The 25,847-nt window shown below is 41.4% G+C and overlaps 1 long non-coding RNA gene across 2 annotated transcripts; it reads left to right on the forward strand.

The window, feature by feature from the left end:
* The first annotated feature begins 890 nt into the window (after positions 1–890).
* On the forward strand, positions 891–25,608 carry LOC111753082 (uncharacterized). Of its 2 annotated transcripts, XR_002787933.2 has the most exons (5): positions 891–4,892; positions 4,994–5,506; positions 15,081–15,260; positions 23,638–23,762; positions 24,192–25,608. It is a non-coding gene; the product is annotated as an uncharacterized LOC111753082 (long non-coding RNA). The 2 variants fall into 2 exon arrangements; XR_002787932.2 differs by having other exon boundaries at positions 23,638–25,608.
* Positions 25,609–25,847: the final 239 nt, after the last annotated feature.

Raw genomic sequence — 25,847 nt, forward strand, 5'->3', positions numbered from 1 at the left:
CCCTAGGGCAGCAGAGGCCAAGCAGCCGGCCCAGCCAGTGTGGCTGGTGGATGGATCATTAACAAGCAGGAGGTGAGAGAGCTGAGCCTGACCGAGGTAGGCCACAGAGAACAGCTTACCTCGCTAAAAAAGGCTAAATTGGTCAAGATAGAGCCCGATGGTGAATTGAACCATCTTTGACTCACTGTTGCAGAGAAATGCTGCAGAGAAGTGCAATAGCGGGGTGGGGTGAGGATGGGGCTTGGTCATTCCCTTTGAAAGTAAAAGTACTTCTGGTGGTGTAAAACGGTTCTGTTTTTAAAGTTCTAAGGAGTCCTGCTGGCGCAGTGGTTAGACGCTCCGCTACTAAGGCAAAGGTCGGCGGTTCGAACTCACCAGCTGCTCTGCAGGAGAAAGATGGCAGTCGGTTTCCGTAAAGATTTGCAGCCTTGGAAACGTCCAGGGCAGTTGTACTCTGTCCTACAGGGTCGTTACAGTTGGAATCAACTAGAGGGCAATGGGGTTTAAAGACAGCACAATAGAGTCAAATAGTGACCTGAAGGAGGAAACCTGGTTTTGTATACGCCCCAGACCAGCCCTAGTCTGGAGAGGTGAGGGCGCGTGGAGCGAGGTGACCCAGTGGTGGGGTGACGTCCTGCAACTTCGGCTTCCGCTCGCCGCTCACGCCCAGGGAATAAGTAAGCACGTTCTATCAAGAAGGGTTCTGATAAGCCATGATCTTAGACTGGTAAATGATACTCACCAATTTAAAACAGGAGCTTTTAGCCCCGCTGCACAACCGGCCCATCCGGAGAGCTTCGTAAGACTTGTGAGTCAGAGAGTGGGGGTGGAGCCCGGGCACTTTTCTTTTCTTTCTTTCTTTTTTTTTTTTTTTTAAAGCTTTACAGGTGATTCCGCATCTGCAGCCAGGGATGACTCAGGACAAGGAGGTGTGTGCGTGAATCCAACGGCGGGATCCTGAGTTACAGAGCTTTTAAAATGTAGGTTTGTTTTCAAGTATGTGTGTGTACATATGTACACACAGACTCACAAACATATAAAATGAAATGAACAGTAAAATTCACAAGACATGCTGCATTATAAAATGTTATAAACAAGCCCGCTCCCCCAAGGCAGAAATTACCAGATGTAAGTATATATAACTTAGACAATTTGTGTGTGGGTGTGGGTGTGTGCGCTCGCGCGCGCGCGCGCTTTAGGTGAAAGTTTACAGAGCAACTTAGTTTCTCATTAAAAGACAATTTCTTCTGTCATCTTCTAATTTGAAAGTGTGTTGATGTGACTTCCTGTCTTTGAGAATGGCACGTGTGAAGTTTATTTGCCAGCAGCGGGCTGGGATTTGCTCGTCTACCCTCCCGCTCACATGATCTCTTCTAAGAAGTGGGAGGTTCTCCCGCCTAGAGCCCTCTGGTCTCAGTGCCCCGGGGTGGGAAGGCAGCTTGGTGTGGAGGTCAGATTTCAACCTCTAGAGTGACAGGTGGATTCAAACCCTGTTAAAGCGCTTGCTAGCTGTTACCCTGCTCGGATCGCTTACTTCTGGAAGCCTCCGTTTCCTCTTTTATAAAATGGGGATAACTGTAGTACCCACTCTACGGGATTTTGTGCAGCCTTCAATGAGATAATGTACATAAAAACTTAGCACAATGACTAGTGTAATTGGTAGCTAACTAAATATAGATCTTGAGTCTACCCCATGAATGAAATCTACTTTTTCTACATGGATATGGATGTAGAAACGAACACCAGGATCGGGGAATTTAGGTGAGTGCTGGTTTCTCTGAACGCTCATTTTTCAGTTGGCTTTCATTTCTGGGCTCTCTGACTGGATGTTAACACAGCTCCACATCTACTTTAGAACGTTGGGGGTGTTCATTTTGCCTTGATATAAATGTATGATATTCAAATGTTTTGAAAAGGATGGTTTTTTCAGACGAACTCTATGTTCTCCAGGAGGCTGTCAGAGGAATATCTAAGGGTCCTTTGTTTTAACACTTTCATTAGACCCTGGTGATCACGTGTCCAGTGACAGTCCCCACCTGCCCTCCCAGCTCCATGCCAGGCATGTCGGTTACATCTTTAGCCTTGAGAGAGTTGGCTTAGATCGGGGAGAAGAGGATGACCAATAAGAATCAGTTCTTAAATTCATAAACAGTGGTTTTATTGGGAAAGCTTTTGAAACTTAATGGGTTTTAAACCACATTTGAAAGGCAGTAAGGGGCTAAACCAAACCAAATCAGTTGTGGTAAAGTCGATTCTGATGTGCGGCAACCACATGTGTGCAGAGTGGAACTGTGTTCCACAGGGTCTTCAGTGGCTGTGAGCTTTTTTTTTTAAGGGGCTAAACCAAACCAAATCAGTTGTGGTAAAGTCGATTCTGATGTGCGGCAACCACATGTGTGCAGAGTGGAACTGTGTTCCACAGGGTCTTCAGTGGCTGTGAGCTTTCAGAAGCAGGTTGCTAGGCCTTTCTTCCAAGGGGCCTGTGGGTGGATTCGAATCACCAACCTTTTGGTAGTAGCCAAGTGTGTTAACTGTTTGCACCACCCAGGGACTCCTGCGAGGGGCTAGTTGTTTTTGTTGCTGTTTTTAATTCATATGTTGGGGTACTCAGCACATCTAGCTTGCCTTCTCCTAGTGTTATTCCACTCTCTTCATTCCTAAGGTCTCCTCCATTCCTGATATCAAACCGAAGGACAAAAAGTTCTTAGGACAAAAAAGCTGTTAGGACATTTATGTTTCAGTGCATATTGTTCATTTGTATTGAAATATAAATGACTGGTATCTCTTAGGGACATTAGCCCTACAATGGCCTGTGCCTTTGGATGGATAAAGTTAGAAACCATGGATCTAATAGTGCGATTGAAGTGTTCATTTGAGGGAGATAAAATACTCCTAAAATTCAAATCACATAGACCACCTTCTACTTGTGTAAGGCCAGCAGGACTAGCTTTTATGGCTCCTAGTCACCCTTAGAGCCCTGGTGGTGCAGTGGTTAAGTGATATGGCTGCTAACCAAAAGGTCGGTAGTTCGAATCCACCAGCCGCTCCTTAGAAACCCTATGGGGCAGTTCTGCTCTGTCCTGTAGGGTCGCTATAGGTTGGAGTCAACTCAGTGGCAATGGGTTAGTTGTGCTTAGCCCTTTCACTGACCCATTTGTACATATATGAGATGCCTCTGGTGCCAGGAGGCCCAGAGGGGACTGCAGAATCCCCTCGGTCTTGGGCTATGACTGAGACAACATTTAGACTTGAGTGATACTCTGCCCAGGACTCCTGTCCTCTGATTGCCGCCCTGTGCCTGCAGCATGGCCACATGTAGAAACGTGGGCTGCTGGAACTGGCTCCTCTTTCCTGTGAGCATATTTTCCTGGAGGTACCGCCCATCCATCCTGTAATGGCAATGGCTTACCATCTTGAGTTGTCTAAAGTTCAAGGTAGGAGCCTGTCCAGGGAGGCATCCCAGGTGAATATTCACTAATCCTGGTCTTTCAGCTCAGTTTTACCTGCAGTTCTTCCTTGTTTTCACTAAAAGTGGGGGAATTAGCAGTGAGTCAGTATCTAAGCAAAACAGCAACTCTCTCTTAGTGCCAGGAGTAGAATAGCAAACTTGAAATGTCTCCCCTCCTTCCTCAGAAGACATTTGCAATCAAAGAAAGCAGTTATTGTAGTCCTACCCCTGGGGATGGAATTTAAGAACAAATGAAAACTCTGCCCAGAAGAAAAATAAAGTCTAATTGAGGGAGGGCCTTGGGGCAGCAGGCATAAGGTGCATCTAAGAGCAATCATCAACAGATATTTATTGAACACTTGTCATGCCCCCAGGCACTTTGCTAGATCCTGCAGTTGAGAAGGAGCTCTGGTGGCACAGTGGTTAAGCGCTCGGCTCCTAACTGAAAGGAGGTGGGAGGTTTGAACCCACTAGTCACTCTATGGGAGAAAGATGAGACAGTCTGCTTCTGTAAAGATTCACAGCCTGGGAAACCCTATGGGGCATTTCTACTCTGTCCTATAGGGTCTCTATGATCAGAACTGGCTTCATTTCAGTGGGGTAGGTGGAGGGATTAGAGCATAAAGCATGTCCCTTTTTGATGGGGAAGACAGACAAGTGACTATGGATACTCCTGGGGCTTACCATAGTAGGAGTGTGAACAGGGACCCTGTTCTGGTCCAGAGGGGCTGAAGAAGATCTCCCTGAGGAATTGAAGTTTAAGCCGATCTCTTATCCAGGTAGTGATGGGGATGTTCTAGAATCTAGGAGAAGGAAACAGTGTGTTCAAAGCCTGTGTGAAAAGAAAGTAAAGGGCCATGCCCTTATCAGTTTGTAAGTGGATAGAGAGCTGCCTAGGAAATAGAATTGATAGAACTTGGGGATTGATGGGATGGGGTGGGGGCAGTGGTGAGAGGGAAAGGCATCACACCTTCAGATTTTTGGCTTGAGCAATGTGGTGGATGGAGGTGCCATTTACTGGTATTGGGAATATTTGAGGTGGAGCAGATTTGTGGAGTGTAAGGAAGGGGCTTATAGGACATCTAAGCGGAGAGGTCAAGTAAGCAATTAGATATGAGAATGTATTGTAGAAAGAAAAAAACTGTCAGGCCTGGGAAAGATAGATTTTTGGTCCTTCTGAATCAGGAGGCAAAGAGATGAAGGAAATGACCTAAAGGGAAATGGGAGGAGAAGCCAGTGTGCTCTGAGAATTAATACCATGATATCTTCCTTGAGCGTTAAGATGTTTTATATCTTTCAAGGGAACCTAGAGACCATCTGGTCTCTTGCTACTCGGGGTGGTTCCTGGACCAGCAGCAGCACCTGGGAGCCTGTTACAAACAAAGGTTCTCAGGCTGCTCCCCAGCCCTACTCAATCAGAATCTGCATTTTAACAAATTCCCAGGTAATTCACATGCAGTTAAAGTTTGAGAGGGACTGGCCAGTGCCTCACTTTGCATTTCAGAAAACCTAAAAAAAAAAAAAAATTTTTTTTTTTTTTTTAAGAGTTTAAGCAACTTGCCAAAATGATATGACGACCAGAAGCGTCCCGGCTTCTCGTCCAGGACTCTTTCCCCTTCTCCATGGTGACCTTGGGTTTTGAGACTACAGCTGGGTGATCCTTCTAGCTGTTGTGGCCACTGGAAGCAGATTAACAGTGAGACAAATTTAATACCTATTAATGTGGGCCCCTGGCAGATGGGCTAGGGAAAGTTTTGTTATTTAGGAATGATGTTGTTGTCCTAAGGAGCCACCATTGTACCTAAAAGAAATCTTTGTTTTGATGAGCCTTTCATGAATTTGGAACAGGTTTCTCCCTGATATTCTTTTCATTTAAGTATGAAACTAAAATAGCTTGCCAGGGGCTCTGAAGAGTCAAGACTGAGAGATTCTGGGGCTGCTTCTTCATCCATCCTGCTCTAAATCCTACTCTTTTACCCCCTGCCTTTCTCCCCTAGGTCATCTTCCCCCTTTCCAGTTTCCAGAATCCAGCTTCAACATTATCCCAAGGAGTTTCAGGTTGGTGTCTGCAGTGGCCACAGCAGCAGCAGACCCTGAGGGATTGTGACACAGAGGTTGGGTAACACTTCGGAGTGACTGCCTCTCCCCTGTGGCATCCATAGCCTCCTTGTACCCCTCCATCTATCTCCCCCAGTCCTGGGCACCACATATTATTCGTCAGCTAGATGAATTTTTTCTTAGGCCCTTTCTTTGTGGGAGCCCTGGTGGTGCAGTGGTTAAGCACTCAACTGCTAACCGAAAGTTCAGTGGTTCAAATCCACCAGCTGTTCTATGGGAGAAAGATGCTGCAGTCTGCTTCCTTAAAGGCTACAAAAAAAAAAAAAAAAACACCATTGCCATCGAGTCAATTCCGAGATATAGCGACCGTATAGTGACCCTACAGGGCAGAGTAGAACTGCCCCATAGGGTTTCCAAGGAGCACCTGGTGGATTTGAACTGCCTGCCTTTTGGGTGGCAGCCGTAGCTCTTAACCACTACACCACTAGGGTTTCCTCGTAAAGGTTACACAGCCTTGGAAACCCAATGGGGCAGTTCTACTCTGCCCTGTAGAGTCACTATGAGTCAGGATTGACTTGGTGGCAGTGGGTTTGGTTTTGGTAGGTGGGAGAGGATCCCAGGGCAATGTCTCTGGATTAAAAGAGACAGGGAGACTCTTTGGGACTCTGAACAAAAGTAACATAGGGTTGTGAGTGGAAGAAAAAAACAAGAGAAATTCAATTATGTTCTTGTGACTGTCAGGGAAGCCTTTTTTGACTCCTCGACGTTTCAGCTTGCTTTCTCATTGCTGTTGTTACTCACCATTTCCCTATTGGTGGCTGGCAGCAGAGCCCTTGGCATATCCTTCCAGGGTTTTGGGCCCTCCAGGAACAAGAGAGTTTGGAACAACAGAGACCACATTGCCTTCTGCCTCCTGGCTACAGCAGTAGATTAGGACTCAATAAGAGACAGCCCACAGGCCAAATCCAAGCCCCCTCCTGCAGGCTAAGAATGGTGTTTACATTTTTAAATGGTTGAAAAATATCAAAAGAAGAATATTTCATGTCGTGAAAATTACTTAAAATTCACAGGCACGCATCTTTTCACACTGCTGCTCGGTGCATTACAAATTGCTGTAATACAGGTGTAACTCGGCAACATTTTGAGACCCACACATATAGCCATACCACAACATTTAATTTATTTGTTATTTACTACCAGTACATGTCAAAACATGTCAGATAGCCGACTAAGAATGTCACCATCTTCTTTTTCCCCCAACAGTTTCTACGTGTACAATTTAGGGACATTGATTGCATTCTTGGAGTTGCGCAACCATTCTCACCCTCCTTTTTGAGTTGTTTCTCCCTCACTAACATAAACCCACTGTCCCTTAAGGTTCCTATCTAATCTTTCGAGTTGCTGTTGTCATTTTGATCCCATATAGTTTTTAAAAGAGCATAATGGTCAAGGCTGACTAGTCAAGGCTACTTTTTTACTAGTTAAGCTAAACTATTATGACTTTAGGGGAGTATTTTTGGTTTAAGGTTTTGGTTTAAGATTATCTCAGGGCAGTAGTTTCAGGGGTGACATACACTCTCCATGACTCCAGAAAGTCATTAGTCTATGAGAATTTAAAGTTCTCTTCTGCATTTTCCCCGTTTTGATCAGAATTCTCCCATGGAATCTTTGATCAAAATGTTCAGTAATGGTAGCCGGGCACCATCCAGTTCTTCTGGTCACAAAGCAAAGAAGGCTGTTGTTCATGGAGGCAATTAGCCACACATTCCATATCTTCCTCCTGTCTCTGACTCTCCTTCTTCCTCCATTGTTCCAGGTGAATAGAAACCAATTGTTCCAGGTGAACAGAAACTAAAGCAGCCTTGGATGGCTGCTTGCAAGCTTTTAAGACCCCAGGCACTACACAACGAACAAGGAAGTAGAACAGAAGCACTAAACACGTTATTAATCTGGTTAACTGGGATGTCCCGTGAAACCATGACCCTAAACCTCCAAACTGAGGAACCAAATACCATGAGGTATTTGATTGTACATAAGCAGCCTCAGCAGCTACTTTTTTTGTCACTGTTGTAAATATGTCTATCACACAACTTTTGCCAATTCAGCTTTTTACAGGTGTGCAACTTATTCACAGCAATGGACATAATCAGCTCTGCAACCCTACACTTAATGTGATTTTTCCATCACCATTAACTCCCTTTCCCCCCTCCCTCACACCCCTGGTAACCATAAATAAACTTTGATGTCTATACATTTACCTTTTCTTGTCTTTTTATGCAAGTGAGATCATACAATATTTGTCCTTTTGTGATTGGCTTGTTTCACTCAGCATAATGTCATTAAGCTCCATCTATATTGTAGTATCTATCAAGACTTCATTTCTCCTACCAACTGAGTAGTATTCCATTGTATGTATGTACCACGTTTATTTATCCATTCATCTGTTGATGGGCATCTAGGCTGTTGCCAGCTTTTGGCAATTGTGAATAGTCCTGCAGTGAACATTGGTATACAGGTCTCTTCTGAGCTTCTGCTTTCACATCGTTTGGGTATATTCCTAGGAGTGGAATTGCTGGGTCATATGGTAGTTCTATTTTTAGTTTTTTTTTTTTTGAGAAACCCCCACACTGTTTTTCCGTAACAGCTGTACCATTTTGCATTCCCACCAGCAATGGATACGGGTTCCAATTTCCCTACATCTTCACCAACATTTGTTATTTTCTGTTTTGTTTTGTTTTTTAACCTTAGCCATCCTGGTGGACTGGGCAGTGTTTCATTCTGTTATACACAGGGTTGCTATGAGTTGGAACCAACTCTCTGGCACCTAACAAGAACAGCCATCCTAGTGGGAGTGAAATGGCATCTCGTTGTGGTTTTGATTTGCATCTCTCTGATGGCTAATGATGCTGAGCATGTTTTCATGTGTTTGGTGGCCATATGAATGTCCTCTTTGGTGAAATGTCTGTTTAAGTCTTCTGCCCATTTTGTGATTGGCTATATTTGTCTTTTTGTTGCTATGTTGTCAAAGTTTTATTTATATTTTGGTTATTAGATTCTTGTTGAATACATGGTTTCTGAAGATATTCTCCCAGTTGGTAGCTTGCCTTTTCACTTTTTTGGAAAAGCCCTGGTGGTTCAGTGGGTAAGAGCTCGGCTGCTAACCAAAAAGTCAGCAGTTTGAATCTACCAGGTGCTCCTTGGAAACCCTATGGGACAGTTCTGCTCTGTCCTGTAGGGCAGCTATGAGTCGGAATCAACTTGACGGCAGTAGGTTTGGTTTTTTGGTTTGGGGAACGAAAGTTTTTAATTTTTATGAGGTGCCTTTTACTTATTTTGTCTTTTGCTGTTTGTGCTTTTGCTATTATCTTAGATAATTCGTTGTTGAAAGCTAGGCTTGACAGTGTTACCCCTGCTTGTTCTTCTAAGAATTTTATGGTTTTAGTTTGCACATTTAGGTCTTTAGTCCATTTTGAATTTGTTTATGTGTGTGGTGTGAGGCATGTGGAAATCCAATTTTTCTGTTTCATTTTTCTGCATGTGGAAATCCAATTTTCCCGGCACCATTTATTGAAGAGGTTTTTCTTTCTCCATTGAATGGACTTAGCACCCTTGTCAAAAATCAGTTGACCATAGATGTGTGGATTTATTTCTGGACTCCCAATTCTATTCCATTGGTCTACATGTCTATTGTTATCCCAGTACCAGGCTGTTTTGGTTATTATAACTCTGTAGAATGTTTTAAAATCAAGAAACGCTAGTTCTCCTACTTTGTTTTTTGCTTTCAACATTGCTTTAGCTATTTAGGGCCTCTTGCTATTCCATATAAAGTTGAGGATTGGTGTTTCTATTTCTGTAAAAAAAGCCTGTTGAAACCTCTCTGTTTTTATTTGGTCAATTGTAATGTCCCGTCTTTCATTTTGTTTTGATTATTTGTTGACTTTATTAATCTTTTCAAAGAACCATCTTCTGATTTTATTGATCCTATTGTTTTTCTGTTTTTGATTTTATTTCTTTCTACTCTGATCTTTGTTATTTCCTTTCTTCTGGTAGTTTAGGCTTAGTTTGCTCTTCTCTTTCTAGTTCCTGGAGTTGTTGGGTTAGGCTGTGAATTTTAAATGTAGGCATTTATTGCTATAATTTTCCCTCTGAGTACTGCTTTTGCTGCATCGCATAAGTTTTGATATGTTATGCTTTCATTTTCATTTTACTTTAAGAAATTTGCGATTTGTCCTTTGATTTCTTCCTTTATCCACTGGTAGCTTAATAGTGTGTTTTTTAATTTCCATATGTTCTTGTATTTTCCAAGTTTTTTTCTGGTATTGATTTCTAGCTTCACTCCATTGCGGTCAGAGAAACTACTTTATATGATTTCAATCTTTTTAAATTTATCAAGACTTACTTTGTGACCTAAAATGTGGTCTACCCTGAGAATGATCCGTGTGCACTGGAGTAGAATATATATTGTGCTGTTTTTGGGTGGAGTGTTCTGTGCATGTCTGTTAAGTTTAGTTGGTTTATAGTGTCATTCAGGTCCTCTGTTTCCTTGTTGATCTTCTTTCTAGATGTTTTCTGTCCGATATGGAAAGTGGTGCATTGAATTCTCCAAGCATTATTATAGTACTATCTATTTCTCCCTTTAATTCTATCAGTGTTTGTTTTATATATTTAGATATACCAGTGATGGGTGTATACATATTTATGATTGTTAAATATTCTTGATTAATTGGCCCTTTTATCACTGTGTAATATCCATCTTTGTCTCTTCTGACAGGTTTTTGTCTTAAAATGTACTTTTTCTGATATTACAATTGTCACCCCAGCTCTTTTTTCATTATTATTTGCATGAAATATTTGTTCCATCCTTTCACTTTCAACCTATTCATGTCTTTGGGTTTAAGGTGTGTCTCTTGTAAACAGTATGTAGTTGGATCATGTTTTTTTAATCCATTCTGCCACTCTCTGCCTTTTGATTGAAGCCATTTACATTCACTGTAATCACTGACAGGAAGTGACAAACTTCTGCCATTTTGTTAATTGTTTTTAGTGTGTCTTAAGCCTTTTTTGTCTTTGTCCTTTAGTACTGCTTTCTTTTGTGTTTTGTAGATTTATTGTAGTGAGCTTTTTTGGTTCCCTTCTCCTTTCCCTTTGTGTATGTTTTTTAAATATATTTTCTTAGTGGTTACCATGAATATTAGATTTAAGAGCCTATATTTATAACATTCTAGGGTAAGTTGGTAGCAACTTTAGTAACATATAAGGAATTCTGTATTTATACCACTCTTCTTCTCCTCCTTTGTTGTTGCTATCGCTAATTATGTCTTTATATTTCATGTGCCCTGTAACATAATTTTATCCTTACCTTTTATATAATTTTATGTTATTTAGAATTATCACGCACGAATACCTTATTTCTAGCCCTGTACTTGTCCATGCATTTCCCTTTATTAGGGATCTTTCTTTTTATGTACAGGTTTGAATTACTTTCTATTGTCTTTTCCCTCCCATCTACAGAACTCCCATTAATATTATTTGTAGGGCAGGTCTGGTGGATATGAACTCTCTTACCTTATGTTTGTCTGGGAACGTTTTAATTTCACCCTCATTCTTGGAGGATAGTTTTACTGGGTATAGTATTCTTGGTTGACAGTTTTTTCTTTCAGCACTTTAAATATATCACTCCATTGCCATTTGGCCTCCAATGTTTCTAAGGAAAAATTGGCAATTGATCTTATTTGGGATCCTTTGTATGTGACTGCTTCTTTCTTGCTGCTTTCAGGATTCTCTCTTTATCTTTTGGGATCCTAACTATGATGTGTTTTGGTGTAGATCTCTTTGGGTTTATCCTGCTTGGGGTTCTTTGGATTTGTAGATTTATGCCCTTCATTAGATTGGGAAAGTTTTCTGGTATTATTTCTCCAAATATTCTTTCTGTCTTTTTCTCTTATCTCCTTCTGCAATTCCCATATCTGTATATTAGGTGTCTTGTTGTTGTCCCGTAATTCCATTAAACTGTGCTCAGCATTCTTTAGCCTCTGTCCTTGTTGCTCTACAGTGTCTGTAATTTTAACTCCCTTGTCCTCTAATTTGCTGATTCTTTCTTCTACCTGATTAAATCTGTTGGTAAGTCCTATTGTATTTCTCATTTCAGTTACTGTCCTTTCAGTTGCAATCTCTCTCTCTTTTTTTAGATCCTTATTTTGTTCTTAGTTCTTTAATTATGTTTAATGTTGTTGTATTATATTATTTCATTTTCATTATTTGGTCATCCCTAGATGCTCTTTCACTGCCTTTGTCATGTTCATTTGATTAGGCCATTGTTTCTCCATTCTTTGTGTGTCTTGTAATTTTTTGTTGGGGCATTGAAATTTTCAAGGTGTTGACTTTCTGTTTTCCCCAGTGTTTGGTGTTTTTGCCTGCACTACTTTCCACGAGAAACTCTTAGATGGGCAGAGCCTTTGCTTTCCCCTCCCTCTCTGTGATAGCTCCTTCTACCTCCCTGGTTTAACTGAGATTCAAGTGTTCCAGATCTTGTTTTTCAACTTTTATCTCTTTCAAACACACCAGAGAGCATGCTGTGGTCAGTCTGTCCACCAGTGAGCACCACCATTCAGGTGAGATATTGTGTAGTAATCAATCTGTTCACCAGGAGGTGCAGTCCTCCCCCTCTGGTTATTACTCTCTTCCCTTCACTGTTTCTGCAACCAGATTTTTAGTTGGAAAACACACGTCCAGTGATCCCCTTTCAGGGCTGCATGTTGCTATCTGGTTTTGCCCCAGGTTTCCTTCCCTGCACTGTGGGGACTGCTTATACCTGAGCTGGCATTTGGGAGAAACACAGGTAGACTTTCCTCCATTCCAGGAGGAGGAGGGGCTAGCATGCCTCAGAAGGGCCTCTGAGAGATCTGTCTTGTTGGTTTCAGAGCCCCAGTGGCCCTGTGGTGGTTTGAGGAAGGCTTCACTTGTAATCCACCTTCTGGAATGTTACTGTCTTTTAAGGCAGAATAGAACGTAGATTACTATGTTATTGAATAAAGTAGCAAAGTGCAATGACACTACAGCTGGGCTAAAAGAATACAATATACTCAACATTACCAGTCTAAGCACTCATTAAACTATTTCTTACAAGAAAGCAGTGATCAGAAAAATTAGAAAATTTAGTATGGCCTATTTCATATGTGGGAAACCCTGGTGGCGTAGTGGTTAAGAGCTATGACTGCTAACCAAAAGGTTGGCAGTTCGAATCTACCAGGAGCTCCTTGGAAACTCAATGGGGCAGTTCTACTCTGTCCTATAGGATTGCTATGAGTCAAAATTGACTCAACAGCAAGAGGTTTGGTTTGGTTTTCTTATATGCAGCAGATTTCCTTCAAAAATATAAAGTGAACCGAAGTAAGTTTCTGATTGGTTCATTTGTTAGCCAAGTAAGGAAAGCCATATAACCAAACCAAAAACCAAACTCATTGCCATTGAGTTGATTCCAACTCACAGTGACCCTATAGGACCAAGTAGAACTGCCCCAGAGGGCTTCCAAGAAGCAGCTGGTGGATGCGTTTTGGTTAGCAGCTGAGCTCTTTAACCACTATGCCATTGTGTTTGACTGTAGCAGTTGAAGAAACATGTCCAGAAAAAATAAACTTGTTCAAGACTATTCGCCTTTCAGTGAGAACAGTTGCTCAAAGAGTTGAGAACATTAGGAACAGCATCGATAGTGAATTTTTAAAAAAGGCAAATTATTTGAGTGGTTTTCCCTGAATCTTGGTGAATCAACAGATATTACCAATACCACTCAGTTGTTTACTCAGGAGCCAGTAGTGAGTTGGCAGTAACTAAAGAAATAACCTCTATGAATAGTCTGTGTAGAATAAATATAGGTAAGAATACTGTCAAAGAAGTTGAGAAAGCATATTGAGTACAACCTGAAGTGGAATCTGCTAGTATGTGTTACAAATATGGTGGTAAAATATGTGTGGAGCAGTAAAAGCCATAGTTAAGCAAATGTGCAAAGCTTGTGCTATAAAGTGTTTAATGCCTATGGTTCTTCATTGTATTATTTATCAGCAGTGACTCTGAAGAAAATATTTTGATCTATCATGTGTTATTAAACCAGTATTGTCTATCATGAGCAATATTCTTGTGGACTTAACTATCAACAGTTCCATTAATTTTTGTCAGAAATAGTACCTGTACATCCTTATATGCCCCATCATACAAGAGTTTGGTGACTTGGTAATAGTGAAGTTTTATTTCAATTTTTGAGCTCAGAGCTGAGATAGAAATTTTTCTGAATAAGAACTGCCTTCAGCCACTATTATCAAACACTGAATAGCTTTGGAAATTAGCTTTTGCTGCAGACTTAATAATGATTCTTAATTAATTCAACCTAAAATCACAAGGCAAAACAGTGCTTACATGTGAAACACACTGCAGTAGCCATTTAGACAACTAATATTTGAATCAAAAATAATGCAAACTGCTTTATATACTTCCTGTGCTGTCAAAGTTAAAATGAGAGGCAATATTTCCATTTCCACCCACATCTGCAGAAGGTATATTATCTGAGCTCAAACTACAATTCCAGCAGTGTTTTATGGACCTCAATGTAAATCCAAATTTCCATATTTCAAAATCTATTTAACTTCTACGGAGGACCTTCCACATAATCTTCGATTGGAAGTGATTAATCTGCAGTATATTGGCATGCTAATAGGTACGTTATCAAGAGAAGAATCTAATAGAATTCTATAAAAGCAGTCCAAGGGTACTCTTTTATGAAACTGTGGGAGGCTATTGGTTGGTGTCCCGTTGTTGGCAGTCTGCTGTGAAGCTGCTGAGGGTGACGTGCCAAGGGAAAGCTGTTCACAGGTGCCTTGACCACAAGCACTTTTCTGTGAAGCTGCCTGAGGGGATGTGCAAAGGAAAAGCTGTTTGTAGATGTCCCATTTGCTGGCACTCTGCTGTGAAGCTAGCCAGAGCAGGATATACCTCATGAAAGCCATTTATGTGGGGGGACCCTCTGCAAGCTTCTGGGGTGCAGGGGAAGCCATCCAAGGAGAGGTACCTAGCCAGCAGCACTCTACTATGAAACCACCTGAGCAAGGGAGAAGTGTGTGCCAGGGGAAGCCAGTCATGATGAGATGCACCATGATTGGCACTCTGCTACGACGTTACCTGAAGGAGTGTGCTGGAGGAAGGTGCAGCTTGCTTCTGGCTGCTGAGTACTGCTATAAAAAAATCATACACTGAGCTTCTGTTAAAGGTGTTGGTATAATTTGGGAATGAATAAGGGCGTTGGTTGAACAACGTGATGAACATAATTAATGTCACTGAACTGTACATTTGAAGATTGTTGAAATGTCAAATATTTTGTTAATATGTATTTACCATATGTTTTATGTATGTATCATAGTGGCCTTACAGGACAGAGTAGAACTGCCCCATAGAGTTTCCAAGGAGTGCCAGGCAGATTTGAACTGCCGACCTTTTGGTTAGCAGCCGTAGCTCTTGACCAGTACCCCACCAGGGTTTCCTATGTATGTATCATAAAAAATTAAATAACAAACCATGTACTTTTCAGGAGCTCCAAAAGACAAGCACACCAGAGCCAGGGAAGAAACCTCTTCTTCTCCAGTGTCCCTCCAGTGCCTTCTACTGGCAAAGTCTAACATTGGGCCAGCTGACAAAGGAGAAATGTTTACAGAGTTCATCTTCATTTTTGCAGAGCATACAAGGAAGGGTAGATTTGGAGCTGAGACAAGTAAGTTGATAACTGACACAGCCTACTTCCTTCAAGTAGAATTTTGGGGTCCAAGACATCTTTTCATTTTCTACTGCCTCAGTCCCTTTCAGTCCAAGTTGGCAGTGTTTGTGCCAGTACAATTCTTTTTCAAAACTTTGTGGGTGTCCTGTTAATCTTAGTGGAATTCACACCATTGGACACATGTCACACCCACAAATCTTGAAACAAACCCTTCTGCTGAGTCTGTGCAGGGATAGCATCCTTAAGGTTCTTAGAAGCCCTATTGTTTGAACAGTTCTCTCAGAGACTGCCTTGGATAATTCTGAAGTCTTAACAAAAAATTTTAGAGTCACCCCCTTGGCTTCATTTTTATACCATGTGTTATGCATTGAATTGTGTTCCCCCAAAATTTGTGTTGTAAACCCTAACGCCTGTACATGTGGATGTAATCCCACCTGGGAACAGGGTTTTCTTTGTCATGTTAATAAGCCATGTCAGTGTAGGGTGTATCTTAAACGGATCACTTTTGAAATACAAAAGGAGAAAATTAGGCAAAGAAGCAAGGACAATCAGGGAAGATAGATGCCACATGAAAATAGCCAAGGAACCAAATACTGGAAGCTGAAAGAGAAAAAGATCTTCCTTCAGAGCTGATAGCCTTCCCCTTGAGCTGATACCCTGAATTGGAACTTCCAGGCCCCTAAACTGTGAGAAAATAAATTTCTGTTCATTAAAGCCACTCACTTATGGTATTTCTGTTACAGCAGCACTGAGAAACTAAGACACCGTGTTTTCCTGGAAGTGCTCAGGATTTAGTCTTTGTTTGGAATCAATTTCTTAATTTTGCATAGTGTGCCATCTAGAGAAACTGGAAATTTTTAAAACCAGCAAGTCCTTGCTACTTTTTGGCTAACAGCATTTTTTTTTTTTTTTTGTCTTAGCCCTTTGTGATGGTTAAGATTGAATGTCGACTTGGCTGGGCCATGATTCTTAGTGTTTTGGCAGTTGTATAATGTTGTGATCACTTCCCTGTTGAGATTTGATATGTGATCACCCTCATGATGGAATCTGCTGTGAGTAGCCCATCAGTTGAAGGGGGGTTTCCTTGGGCGAGTTGCCTGCATTGAGTGTGGTCAGGTGTTCAGGCAGTGCTTGGGCGACTTTCACTTGTTCTGCATCCTGCAGCTGGCACCTGTTCGTCTAACCCCTGGTTCTTGGGACTTGAGCTAGCACCTTACCTGTAGTCTTACCTGCCAATCTTGGGATTTGTTGATCTTTGCAGCCTGTGAGCAAGAGTCCTGCTCTCTGGCCTGCTGATCTTGGGGTCAACAAGCCTCTTTTCTGACCCACAGACTTGATACGTTATAGCCTCTAGAGCCATTTCCTTGATATAAATATATATTTATACACTTTACTGGTTTTGCTTCCCTAGAGAACGCAGCCTAAGACACCCTTGTTCTCTCACATGTTAGTATAAGCAGCAAGAAAAAACTTTAACATTGCCTGGAAATCTCCAGTTCATTAGGTGTGTTTTCTATTTACTACGTTACTTCAGGTGACGGTGTTGCTAAACTTTGGGCCACTACATGGTAAAAGTTCCTTTTCCTCCAGTTTCCAATAACATTATCTTCATTTTACTTTGACACTCTTCAAAGGCCATCGAGCTTCTACTAATAGTCTCTTCCGTGCTCTTTAGGCTTTCGCTAACACACTTTTCAAAGTCATCCAAATTCTGCCTACTATCCGGCTCAAAACCACTCATATTTCTAGGTATTTGTTAAGCAGCCTCATACTCTTGATACCAGAGATGCATTCTTTATTATATTGCTGCATAACAAATTACCCCAAAACTTAGTGGCTTAAAACAATAACCATTTATTATCCCATAAGTTCTGTATAACAGGAATTCAGGATTCTGGCTCAGGATCTTTCGTGAGGTTGCAGTCAATACGTCAGCCAAAGGTTTAACTGAGGCTGGAGAAACAATTCCAGTATGGTTCACTCACATGGCTGTCAGCAGGAAGCCTCAGTTCCTCATCATGTGTAGCTTTCAGTAGGGCTGTTCAATCCTCATGATATGGCAGCTGGCTTCCTTCAGAACAGTTGATCCAAATATTTAAAATGGCAACCATAATGTCTTTTATGACCTATCCTCCAAAGTCACAAGCTATCATTTCTGTAATATCTTATAATATCTTACTGGTACTGATGGAAACCCTATTCAGTGTGTGTATGGTGGGGGTGGGCGGAGGACTACACAAGAGCACCATTACTAGGAGATGAGGATCATTGGTGCCATCTTGGTGACTGGCTACTGAACAATGTAAACATCTTGTTTCTCAACATAATTTTACTCACTAATTTTAGCATTCATTGATGATTCTTTCCAGAAACAATTATTACTACCTTTGTTTGCCAAGTGACCACAATAGCTGCGGTCCACCCTCTTTTAAGTCTTCTTTTATTTCCAGAAAAATTTCTTGAGTTATTTAAGAATACTTAAGTATTTTTTTCTGTTTAATTGCCTCAGTTTTCTTCTTCAGGGAGTCCAATTATATATACATATTGTGATGGTTAAGTTTTGTGTGTCAACTTGACTGGGCCATGATTCTCAGTAGTTTGGTAGTTATGTAATGATATAGTTTAGCAGTTATGTAATGATATAGATTGGCAGTTATGTAATGATGTAGTTTGGCAGTTATGTAATGATGTAGTCATCCTCTGTGATTTGATCAGCCAATTAGTTGTAAGGGAAGTTTCCTTGGGGGTGTGGCCTGGATCCAATATATATGTGGACATTCTGGCAAAGCTTACTTGCTTTCTCTGGATCCTGTATGTGGCTCATCATCACCTGACCTCCAGTTCTTGGGACTTGAGCCAGTGGTCTGCTGTATGGCCTGCCAGTCTTGGGATTTGTCAGCCTCTGCAGCCTGTGAGCCAGCAGCTTGCCATCTTACCTGCTGATGTTGGGACTCATCAGCCTTTACAGCCTGTAAGCTAGCAGCCTGCTGTCTGACCTGCTGTTCTTGGGTTCATCAGCCCCTGTAGGTATGTGAGTCAGGAGAAGCCTCCACTCTGATGGCTGACCCATAGACTTGAGACTTGCCATCCTCTACAACAGTGTGAGCTGTTTTCTTGAGATGAATCTCTCTCTCCACCTTCTGGTTAGCAGCCAAGCTCTTAACCACTGACCTGGTGGCTCAGTGGTTAAGAGCAATGGCATGGTACGGCTGCCAAGCAAAAGGTCAGCAGTTCTAATCCACCAGCCACTCCTGGAAACCCCATGGAACAGTTCTACTCTGTCCTATAGGGTCACCATGAGTCAGCATTGACTCGATGGCAACAGGTTTTGTATATATATATGTATATATATATATATATGCTTCTCTAGAGAACCCAGCCTAAGACACATGTATAAATATTGGATTTTTTCTCTGTAATTCAAAAAAAAACAATTTTTTTTTAAATTCATATCTATCATTTTCTTTCGAATCCTCTTTATCTTTATATTTCCTTTACTATACTTTCTGTGGAATCTCTTGTGTGTGTGTGTTTTCCTAGTAATTTAGTCTTCATCTCTGATTTCTTTTCCTTTCTTTTTTGTTTCTATTTTTCCTATTTCCATCTGTTCTCATTTCATATCCAATCGTTACCTGGCTATCTCTTTTTACAACCTTTTCTATTCCTTCTTTGTGCTGTTTTAAAGCTTTGACGATTTTCTTAATTTCTTTTAGCTTATCTTAAACATAGGTTCAATTTTTATTTTCTCTATAGGGTCACTATGAGTTGGAACCGACTCAACAGCAGTGGGTTTGGTTGGTTTTTTGGTTCTGTGGTTACATTTTTAAAGTGCATTTTGACCATCTTCTTAAAAACTGTTCTGCTTATTTTAGTCCCTTTTCTCATGCTGTCTTTGTATGGAGGTAAGGAGGTTGTGGAGGGAGTCATTGGTCAGGGCAACTTTCCAAGCTTCATGACCCATGGGCTCTCACTTCTCTTGGTATCATGAATGAGTAAAAAATGGTGTTTTCGTAGCTTTTTATTTGCCTTTAAAAAGGTGCCGAACCTGACGCAGAGAGCTTCTGCCTCCTGGTCTGTGCTTCCCAGAACTCTAACAGTTGTTCCCTTTCGTAGTGATTGTTTTGTATTGAATTGTGTCCCTCAAAAATATGGGTTGTGAATTCTCAACTCCTATTTATACCTGTGGGTGTAATCCATTTGGGAATAGGACTTTCTTTGTTATGTTAATAAGACTATATTAATGTAGGGTGTGTCTTAAGTCAATCACCTTTGAGATATAGAAAGAGCAGATCAGGCACAGAGAAGGAAGCATGAATGGAGGGGAAGGTACACACCACATGAAGATTGCCAAGGAGCTGATGATCAGAAGCTGAAAAAAGACAAGGACCTTCTCCTTTAGCTGACAGATAGACACAGCCTTCCCCTAGAGCCAGTGCCCTGAACTCTAACTACTAGCCTCTTAAACTGTGAAAAATACATTTCTATTTGTTAAAACCACCAACTTGTGATGTTTCTGTTATAGCAGCACTAGATAGCTAAGACAGTGGCACCTTTGTTTAGAAGCTGTGTTTTGTTGACACTGTCTTAGACCTGCCTCCTCTGGACTATTTCTTGCTGTCTGAATGGAACGTTTCCATTCCCTTCAGCGGCCTTTCCCTGCTCAGTATCAGTCCTGCTCTCCGCATGCCCCACTCAGGTCAAGACTCTGTCATTTTGTAAATAGACACACACAGGGGGTTTCTATAATTCTCAAGGGTTTAGGTCATCTCAGCCCTCCATCATTCTCCCATTGCTCCTTAGTGACTTCCCTTGTAATTTGCTCTAGGTTCTACCTTCATCAGCACTCACTTGGAATTTGGAGGCTGGAAGGACTTGGCTCTTCAGTGGCTTCCAGTTACTTTTTTTCTTCTCAGACCCATTCATCAGATCTGAGAGCCCTCCTCTTTTTGGGGGGTGAGCACTTACTGCAATTGCTGGCATCCTGACTCATAACCCATTGCCGTAGAGTCGATTCTGACTCATAGCAACCTTCAACTCATAGGACCTCCTCTTTTCCTTCCCACTACTCCAGTTACTCCTTGCTTACCCTGCAGTGGTTCTGCCACCTGGTATGGGTTGACCACACCCATATTTTACTGTTTATAAGGATTTCCTGTCACCTAGTTTAGTGGCAGATATCATCTGTGCTGTCTTTGATTTTCTGGAGGAGTATTGGGAAGATTTAAAACCACGCTGTCACTACACTCCACTCAGAACCAGAACCTCGTCTTCTGCCTACAGTTAAACTGAAGAACAGTCATCAAGAGTCCCCGCTTTATGTGGGCTTCTCTATTCCTACTCCACACCTCATATGGGCCTACTGTCTCATTTCTTGTCATGATCAGTGAACAAGTTTCTGTCAAGTCAATTCTGACTCATGGCAGCCCACGTGTTGCACAGTAAAACTCGTTCCATAGGGTTTTCAGTGGCTGTGATCTTGCAGAAGTAGATCACCAGGCCTTTCTTGCAAGGCACCTCTGGGTGGATTTGAACTGCCAACCTTTCAGTAAGTAGCTGAGCACTTAACTGTTTGTGCCACTCAGTGACTCATGACAATAAATTCCAAGACGTTCCCTTTTGGGACTGAGATCAACAAATCCCATTCCTCACTCTCAATCAGGAGAGCTGCATCATCTTCATTTGAGCCTCTGAAGATTTCTCTGGCTTTTTTTCATGAGCCCAACTAGATATTTGAAAGAATATTTAGTCTGCCATATTGCTGAAATGTCGATCTCAGAGAAATCCTAACATAACGCAAACAGAGTTGAGCTCAATTTCTGGCGAATTTCAGAGGCATAATTGAGAGGGAGTTTGGAGGTGGAGGGCTGCCATTCCATACATAACCAAAATCAAATCCATTGCCGTCAAGTCGATTCCAACTCATAGCATATATAGGCAACTATTAAATCCAGCAGAACTCTTGTTGGGTGTCCACAAAGGGCTTTAGCAAGTTCGTCCCAGACTGAACTTCCAGCTCCAGGTGTGTTCAATTATAGATGAGCAGTAAAGGGATTTTTTTTTTTTTTTTTAACAAAAGAGAATGTGTTGACTTGATTTTCCAGAGGTGATTTTTTTGGGGGGTTGGGGGGGGAGAGGAAATATCGCCTTTAAGAATCAATAATCATTAAATTCATTAGTCACTAACTGAAGTTCCTTCAAACTTTGCAAAATGTCACTGGTAGTTAGGGAACTACATTTGAACTATGTCTTTTCTTTGTCCACCTTATAAATTAGCAGGTGTCACATACTTGGAGCTAGAAAAGAATCAGACATTGAGAACCAAGCTGAAGAACTTAATAAACTGCTGCTTGTGGTGATTTGCCACCATCTGTCTACTTCTCTCTACCTGTTGATTAATACTGAATGAGCAAAGTTATTAATATGGGGTAAAGTGTTTAATTTTTTTAACAGGAAAATAATGACTCTTAGTTTTAATCTAACCACCCCACTCATTTGCCAAATTAGAGGGTACTAGTTGCACTCTTAAAAGTTTTTTTTTACTTTTTTAGTTGCAGTCTTAATAAATACTCTCAAAAATAGCCTGGAGGTATTGATGAGCATATTTAAAGTGTACAATTTCACGTATGTATACACCCATGTAACCAGCATCTCTCTCAGGATAACAAATGATTCTATCTCCCCCAAAAGTCCCCTGTGCCCCCTTTGTGATCCGTCATTCTTTCTGCCCCATTCCCAGGCAACCACTGATCTGCCCAGAGCAATTTTAACTGGTTAAAACAATCTTAAAATTCTCCCATGGCATCTGTCTTTCCCTATGCATGTGTGTTTCTGTGTCTATTCTGGTCTCTTTATAATTCAGAATTGATTAGGTTTAGGATCTACTCGACACTGGTATGACCCAACTGACTGATCAATTGCATTAGATTGCATTATGGAAGGTGATTGCATTATATTACATGTAAAGTACATTACATTACGTTATGGAAGGTAAAAGGAGCCTTGGTGCACAATGGTTAAGTGCTCAGGTGCTAACCAAAAGGCCAGTGGTTTGAACCCACCAACTGCAGGAGAAAAGATCTGATGATTTGCTTCTGTAGAGATTGCAGCCTAGGATACCCTATAGGGCAATTCTACTCTGTACTATAGAGTCGCTATGAGTCGGGAAGCAACTCGACAGCACACAAGAACAACAGTAGGTAATCTGCTCTACCCAAGGCCAACTGATTTAATCACATGTAACTATTCCATGGCAGTAACTAGACTAGTGTTTTGCCAAACCACTGTGAACCAACGCCCAGCCAAGTTGACACATAAAATTAATCATCATAATATCCTACTCACTGGAAACTGTGAATATGTTCAGTAACCTGATAAAGAGGAATTCAGGTTGCATATGGAATTAAGGTTGCTAATCAGCTGACTTTGAGATGGGGGAAATTATTCTGGATTATCTGGGTAGAACTAATGTAATCACAAGGATCCTTAAAAGTGGAAAAGGGAGGCAGAACCAGAGAAATGGCAGTCATTGTGAGAAAGAATCGGCCTACTGTTACCAGCTTTGAAGATGGAGGAAGAGAGCTATGAGTCAACGAATGCAGGCAACCTCTGTTGTTGTTGTTAGGTGCCTCCAAGTTGGTTCTGACTCACGGAGACCCTATGTACAACAGAACGGAATACTGCCCGGTCCTGTGCCATCCTCACAATTGTTGTTATGCTCGAGCCCATTGTTGCAGCCACTGTGTCAATCCATCTCATTGAGGGTCTTCCTCTCTTTCTTTGACCCTCTACCAAGCATGAGGTCCTTCTCCAGGGACTGATCCTTCCTGATAACATGTCCAAAGTATGTAAGATGTAGTCTCGCCATTCCTTGTTTCTAAGGAACATTCTTGCTGTACTCCTTTCAAGACAGATTTGTTCGTTCTTTTGGCAGCCCATGGTATATTCAATATTCTTTGCCAACACCTTAATTCAAAGGTGTCAATTATTCTTCGGTCTATCTTATTCATTGCCCAGCTTTTTCATGCATATGAGGTGATTAAAAACATCCTGGCTTGTGTCAGGTGCACCATAGTCCTTAAACTGACATCTTTGCTTTTGAACACTTTAAAGAAGTATTTTGCAGCAGATTTGCCCAGTGCAGTGTGTCTTTTGATTTCTTGACTGCTGCTTCCATGGGTGTTGATTGTGGATCCAAGTGAAATGAGATTCTTGACAACTTCAATCTTTTCTCCATTTATCATGATGTTGCTTATTGGTCCAGTTGTGAGGATTTTTGTGTTTTTTTTTTTTTTTTTAATGTTGAAGTATAATTCATACTAAAGGCTGTGGTCTTTGGTCTTCATCAGTAAGTGCTTCAAGTCCTCTTCACTTTCAGCGAGCAAGGTTGTGTCATCTCCATATTGCAACTTCTAGAAACCGGAAAAGGCAAGGAGTCTCCAGAAAGGAATGCAGCCCTGCTGAAACCGTGAGACCCATTTTGGATTTCTGACCTCCAGAACTGTAAGATAATAAATTTGTGTTAAGACACTCAATTTGTGCTAATTGGTTACAACAGCAATAGGAAAACAATACATGCACCAGGTAGATAAGATTGGCAGAAGATCAAATTCAACCTGGAGAGGGATGAATGTAGAGTGAGGATCAGGGGCCAAATCCTGGGGTCCTTGAATGTCACCCTAAGGTGCTTGATTCCATAGGAGATGTTGACAGTGATGCACGTTTTAGGAAAATCACTTTGGTAGGATGGTTTTGAGAAAAGGAAGCAGTTAGAGAATGTACTTTTTCTTATACATTAATGTAATTTTTATCTTGGTAAGCTCGTCTTTAAAATAATCCCTCAAGAGAAGCATCAGTTGGTATCATTGTCACTGTATGTGAAGGGTCACAGGTTTTTTACTCAACCTGCCTTTCTTATCCTTTCTATTTCAGGTTTCCCATGAAGTTTAGCTTTACCTCCTCTACAGTCTCACCTGGTTCAGGTGCCATGAAGAGCCATTGGCAGGTGGGAGCAATGGGTAAGAGCCACAAGGAGGAGAAGAAGAATTTAGGGTGCAGAATGGTGGCAGGAGCAGTGGAGACCACACAGGGCGGGGCTGGTCCCCTTCTGCACCTAAGGGGCCCCTGGACATTTCAGCCATGACAGCCACTGCACATCTTGATTCAGATCTCAGCCCTTTTGGAGCTGTCCCTGTGGTTGTGCACTGCTGCAGTCTCTGAGTATGTATGCATTAATTAAACCCTTTCATGACTGAGTCATTTTTTGCTTTTAATTTTTTGTTGGTATGTTTTTTCATTAATGGAACACATGCTGAATCATGAGTATATCTGAATTTTCGATAGGTAATATGGATTTTGATACATATTATGTGGGACACATATGTCCCCCTGGGCTCTGGGGGTAGGATTAGTGGTACATCAAGTACTCTGCAATTCGTGCTGGCACCTGAAAATGAGGTATTCCTGTGAACATGGAATCATCATGAGAAACACAACTTTTAAATAACACACAGGAACCCAGAAATATACTTACAATGCTTATCTCTCAGTACAAAAGCCAAAAGGGACAAAAGTTTTGCACAATCACACCTCCAGGATGCACCACCTCATGCAGTATCCTGTAAAAACAGTTATTTGTGGCATATGTCTGTTTCTTCTGTTTCAAACAATTATACAGGTCCCCCCCATCAGTGGGTCAGTACCTTCCCATTAAACCTTCTTCTACTTCTGTAACCAAGCTTTTCTTTAGTCTGTGAACATATTTTTAATAGCTACTTTGAAATCTTTTTCTGTTAAATCCAACATCTGGTTGCTTTCACAGACAGTTTCTGTTGCTGGCTTTTTTTTCCCCCTCGTGTATAGGGCATAGTTTTCTGTTTCTTTATATGCCTTGTAGTTTTTTGTTAGGAACTGGACATTTTATATAATGTAGCAACTGTGGATACTGGTCCCCCACTCCCATCCCAGTGTTTGTTATTGTTAAATGCATGTTCATCTTGTTTAATGACTAAGTGGATTATTTTAGTGAAGTCTACTTTCCCTCTATAGTGTTCAGCTATAATGTTGCTTGTCAGGTAGGCACAGCTTTGAGTAGACTATCACAGTCATCTTGAAATGACAATAATACTGATACGGCTTATTTCCTCTCTTTTCCTGACCACATCCAGCTATAAACTCTACTAATTGTCAGCTGATTGATCTATTATTTTCAACAACGTCTGGTGGCATAAACTAATCCAATCAAGTCATGTCTTCTTTGGAGGAATAGTTTCTGAGATCTGTGTTTGATATTTTTTCTGATCCCAGGAGAGCTCCTCCCCGCTGTCTGATTCTCCAGTTATCTCCTGCAAACTAGCTAACCTACAATGTAGGCTGTATCTTCATTAAATTCACAAATCTCCTGATTGCCTTTCATCACAGCCTATACTGTTCTTGAGAGTTCCTTTAGGTTTGGACTTCTCCATGTTCCATGCAAGTGAAGTCAGTTCCTTTGTAAGAGATTAGTAACTATCTGTTTTACAGCCTGCTTCACCCCCCCACCCCCCCGTTTCCAGGCAAAATCTCTGGGCCAGGACTGTGAAACTGGGA

The sequence above is a fragment of the Loxodonta africana genome, chromosome 2 (assembly GCF_030014295.1).
Source record: "Loxodonta africana isolate mLoxAfr1 chromosome 2, mLoxAfr1.hap2, whole genome shotgun sequence".
NCBI lineage: Eukaryota > Metazoa > Chordata > Mammalia > Proboscidea > Elephantidae > Loxodonta > Loxodonta africana.